The sequence below is a fragment of the Benincasa hispida genome, chromosome 11 (genome assembly GCF_027475165.1).
Source record: "Benincasa hispida cultivar pf3 chromosome 11, pf3_genome.v1.1, whole genome shotgun sequence".
Lineage (NCBI taxonomy): Eukaryota > Viridiplantae > Streptophyta > Magnoliopsida > Cucurbitales > Cucurbitaceae > Benincasa > Benincasa hispida.
Genome location: NC_143488.1, coordinates 53,686,437 through 53,692,436, shown reverse-complemented (window position 1 = coordinate 53,692,436; position 6,000 = coordinate 53,686,437).

Genomic DNA, 6,000 nt, shown 5'->3' with positions numbered 1-6,000 from the left:
CATAGTCATTCCAACGCATGACCATCGACGCATGACTATCAATGCATACCTTAAGAACATGCATCGCATATTGCATCCAAAGGATTTTAGTTGTCGAGTATTTGATATCTAATTTCCCGTCATCAGTTATGCCTCTTTTAGGCTACCCCAAAGGTACACGAGGGGGTTAATTTTATGATCCGTCAAAAAATAGGGTGTTTTCTTCCACGAATGCTACTTTCCTGGAGAAGGATCATATAAGGGAGCACAGTCCCTGAAGTAAAGTCATGTTGCATGAGCTTTCTAATGAAACTACTGAAACTTCAACAAGAGTTGTCGAAGAGCCTGCTACATCAACAAGAGTATTGATGGGAGTTCATCTAGTAGGCTGATTCCACCTCAAGAGTTGAGGGAACCTCGGCGTAGTGAGAGGGTTGCGAACCCACCCGTTCGCTATCTGGGTTTCACGAAAATCCTTGCTATGGTAGCAGATGGCAACGTTGAGGATCCGTTGTCTTATCAGAAGGCAATGGAGGATGTTGATCGAGATGAATGGGTCAAGGCCATGGATCTCGAAATGGAGACTATGTACTTCAACTCAGTATGGGATCTTGTAGATCAGCCCGATGGGGTAAGAGATATAGGTTGCAAATAGATCTACAAGCACAAACGGGGTGCTAATGGGAAGGTACAGACCTTCAAGGTTCGACTTATGGCAAAGGGTTATACACAAGTAAAGGGAGTCAACTATGAGGAGACTTTCTCACCTGTTGCCATGCTAAAGTCGATCTGCATCCTCCTGTCCATTGCAGCTTATTATAATTATGAGATATGGAAAATGGACATCAAGACAACCTTTCTGAATGGCAATCTTGAGGAGAACATTTACATGGTGTAACCTGAGGGATTCATAGCCCAAGGTCAAGAGCGAAAGGTTTGCAAGTTGCATCGATCTATTTACGGTCTTGGAACATACGGTTTGATATTGCGATCAAGTCGTATGGCTCAGAACGTTGACGAACCGTATGTCTACAAGAAGTTCATCAACACTTCAGTAGTCTTCTTAGTGTTGTACATAGACGATATAATACTCATTGGGAATGATGTAGGTCTACTGACTACAGTTAAGAACTGGCTAGCAACCCAATTCCAAATGAATGATTTGGGAGAGGCTTAGTTTGTTCTAGGTATACAAATCTTTCGGGATTGTAAGAACAAAGTGCTAGCACTGTCTCAGGCATTGTACATTGACAAGATGTTGTTCAAGTACTCAATGCAGGATTCCAAGAGAGGCCTACTGCCATTCAGGCATTGAGTTACTTTGTCTAAGGACATGTGTCCTAAGATGCCTCAAGAGGTTAAGAGATTAGATGGGTCCCATATGCGTCTGTCGTTGGCAGTTTGATGTACGCAATGCTTTGTACTCGTCTAGACATCTGCTATGCTGTGGGCATAATCAGTAGGTATCAGTCTAACCCAAGCCAAGTGAAGTACATCCTCAAGTATCTTTGGAGACCGAGGGACTACATGCTCGTGTATGGATCTAGGGATTTGATCCTTATTTGATACACCAATTCTGACTTTCAGACTGACAAGGACTCTCATAAGTCCATGTCAGGGTCAATCTTTACTCTTAACGGAGGAGGTGTAATGTGGCGAAGCACTAAGTAGGGGTGCATCGCCGACTATGGAGGCGGAGTATGTAGCGGCTTGTGAAGCTTCTAAGTAGGTCATCTGTCTCAGAAAGTTCTTGATAAAACTGGAAGTTTTTCTAGATATGTCTAGGCCCATTACACTCTATTGTGATAATAGTGGGGCAGTGGTGAACTCCAAGGAGCCTTGGAGTCACAGGCGCGGCAAACACATAGAGTGGAAGTATCATCTGATCTGCGAGATAGTGCATTCAGGGGACGTGATCGTCACCAAGATCGCTTTAGAGCATAACGTTACTGACCCGTTTATTAAGGCTCTCACGGCTATAGTGTTTGATGGTCACCTTCAGAGAATGGGTCTACAGGATTGCCCACGGCTAGACTAGGGCAAGTGGGAGATTTTCTTGTTCTGGGCTTTTATGCCTTAGTTTATTGTTTTGTACTAGTTTTATGTACACCCCACTTCACTTTAGGATAAGTGGGAGATTTTTTAGGTTGATGCCCTAAAGTCTCGTGCCATGTAGTTTGTAAACAGTTTGTACGAACGCTTGTGTTGTATAATATATGATATTTACTTCACATCTTGATTTTGCTCAGTTATTTGTTTTATTTACTTTACCACAAACCAAAAAGCATAAAATCCCTGGTTATCTATATGCAGCTTAATCATGTATGGGGTGACATACAAGTGGATCATGTCTTAAGTGATAACCAAAATGGTTTGTAGTATATGGATATAGGAGGGAAACCTTGACTTGGTAACGCTACGGATGCGGCCAGCTTTATGGAATGGTCATAAGTATTGTGACTTGTCACAGATGGTCTGATCCTGATCATTCATGTAGGGGACATGCGAGCAGGGGCATCCTATACAAAGAGTTTGTATAATACCTGACTACGAAGTGTTAACGTCTCGTTATATAACACCGTTTATGACAGAGACTTCACTTCATTAGGATGACCATAGGTAATATGACCTCAATCCAGAGTGAGTTGGGAACTCCTGCCATTGAGGGCGGTTCTTTGATTTGTATGGGTGCGAGTGGCCAAGTTGCCGATTCAATCCTACCATTTTGGGGATTCGTCTGATTTGGGATTTGGGAACTCAGCTACACAAGATGAAATTCACTCCTTCCCCGAAGCAGGGGCAAGTATATAGATAACTCCCTTAAGGTCTGATTCCAGGGCTTGAATGATATGGCGCCACACACCTTCTCTTGGCCCGAGAGGTGTTCACACATGTTGTATTATTAATTAGAGGAATTAGTTGTACTTAAGAAGTGAGATGTAACTACAGGGGCAAAAGGGTAAATTGGCCCAGCTATATTTATGAACATCTGTGAAGGGTCATCGTACTCATGATTGGTTATATACGATGGATCCAGAAATATATCTATGGTAAGAAGAGTTCAGCTGTTGGTCTTTAGTGGAATTCTTTGCAGTTAGCAGATGGTGGATCTCGTGGCTAAAAAGTTTAGTTAGCTATTCACGTATCGTTGGAGCTTCAAGCCATAGGTTCATAAGGTTCCCTAGGTAGCTTGGATAAAGTCGAGAATAAGTTTTTGGGTCAGTTTGAAATGTTCAAATTGACAAGAGGGAGTTCGATTATATATGATACAATTGAACTGGTTAATTATATATGATATAATTGACTAAATGTATGAGAAATGACTATAGTAGATATATGATATCAAACTATAGGGTAAGAATATAATATGATTATATTCATTTATTAATTAAATTGGTCAATTATGTGATAATTGACCAAAACTTCACAATCATGCGTTAGTGGGAAAAACTTATTCGGTTATTCTAACTGAAGAATAAAATGAAAATTAGTTTTATTTTGCAAAGGGTCCGAAAAAATCACAAAAGGTGTTAAAACGCTTTGATCGCTTAGTTGAGAGACTATACGACTCGACCAACATTTGATCGTCTTCTTCCATGAAGAACAGCAATCCTTGCTTCGAACTTCATCACGAACGACTTAAGACCCAAACTAACTTTGAACTTATAGACTCGAAAGCAACTAATGGTGCCCAAAAAACGCAAGGGCTTTAACAATTAACTAGAGAATTCAACAAATTGAGGTTATATCCCAGAAATTTCCATTAATCCACACATCCACAAACAAATTAACAATTAAAACAGAGAGTAGACATGCTGCACCCACCGTGAATATAAATGAAATTCTTTTGCAGTAATGAATTGGAATATCAGAAACCGAGTGCTCTGATACAAATTGAAGAAACTCTTATTCAAGAGTACCTACAAGCGGATGCGGATCTTTCCAATTCATTGTGACAAAATTATCACATATACATTCAAAACATACTAATATGCATTCATAATGCTAAAGAGATCAAGAGATCATACCAGATGAAGATTTCTTCTTCACAGCGAGTCTAAAACCCAACCGTCTACCACGAAAAATCACCACTCGGGCAAAAGGAAATGAAGATGACACCACCACTCAGAGCCCTCAGTATTCTTGGAGTGAGAATCCAAAGTGTGGGCTTTGTTTGGATTTGGTAGAAGGAAGAAGGAAGAGAGACCGTACACAATGATCAAGCAAGTGGGAGATGAGGCCATATATCGCATAGACAAGATGCTTGATTGTTTAGGTGAAATATACAATCGTGTAGTAAAAAGTAAGCGATCGCCTAAACGATCGTGTAGGAAAGGGTAAACGATCATCTAAACGATCATGTAGGAAAATTGTGAGCGATCGTCTGAATGGTCATGCAGGAAAAACTAAGCGATCATCTATACGATCGTTTAGTAAATATCGAGGGCTAAACGATCGCTTAGGAAAAGGTAAATGATCGTTTAGTTAATAGCGCGCGAAGGTGTAGTCGGTAAGCAATCGCTAAGCAATATCGTATATGTAAGCGATCGTGCAGGCACTTATTTTCTAAGCGATGACACACTCTTTAACACAATGTCCGCGCATCTCATGCTTAACACACCGTTAGCTATTTATGCATCTCAAAGTGATCGTTTAATACACTCATCCGTTATTAGAATAGAAGAGATGCCGTCCCATTTCCTTTATGGGTCCAATGGATGTGATTTCATCATATTCATAACATATAAATTAATATCGTATATTAATTATAATATTTTTCTCTACTAGATATAAATCATATTTATATCCAATTTCCTCCAAATTAATGTATCTCATATATAAAGTTAATTATATCATATTTAATTAACTCGTTCAATTATATCATATATAATTTAACTCCTTCTTGTCAATTTGAACATTTCAAACTGACCCAAAAATTGACTCTCAACTTGTATCCAAGCTAACCGAGGGGACCTTATGGACCTATGGCTCGAAGCTCCAACGGTAAGTGAATAGCTGACTAAACTCTTTAGTCACGATATCCACCATCTGTTAACTACTAGGCATTCCACTAAGACTGACAGTTGAACTCTTCTTGCCATAGATATAGTCCTATGTCCATTGATATAACCAATCATCAATACGATGACCCTTCACAGATGCTCATAATTACAGCAGACCAATTTACCATTTTGTCCCTATAATTACATCTTCTTCCTTAAGTACCACTGATTCCTCTAATGAACAATACAACATAGTCCTACTATGTGTGAACACCTCTCGGGCCATAAGAAGGTGCGTGGCACCACATCGTTCAAGCCTCGGGATCAACCCTTAAGAGAGCAATCTATCTACTTACTCCTACTTTGGGGAAGGAGTGAAATTCATCTTGTGAAGCTGATTTCCTAGCTCCCAAATCAGACGAATCTCCAAAATGGTAGGTTTGAGTCGGCGCTCTGGCTACTCGCACCCATGTAAATCAAAGGACCACCCTCAATGGCAGGAGTACCCAACTCATTTAGGATTGAGGTCATGTTACCTATGGTCATCCTAGTGAAGTGAAGTCTTAGTCATGAATAGAGTTATATGACAAGACATTAACACTTCGAGGTCAGGTCTTATACAAATTCTTTGTATAGGACGCCCTTGCTCGCATGTCCACTACACGAATGATCAGGATCAGACCATCTGTGACAAGTCACAACATTTGTAACAATTCTACAAAGCGGGCCGCGTCCGTAGTGTTACCAGGATAAGGTTTCCCTCCTATATCCATATACTACAGACTTTTTTGGTTGTCACTTAAGACATGATCCACTTGTATGTCACTACATACATGCTTAAGCACATAAAGACAACTAGGGATATTAAGTTTATAGGTTTGTGGTAAATAAAAAGCATCTAAATGTGCAAAGTCAAGAGGTGAAGTAAATATCATATATATTATACATCACAAGTGTTTGTACAAAGTTGTTTACAAACTATAGGACATGAGACTTTAAGGCACAAACCCCAACATGA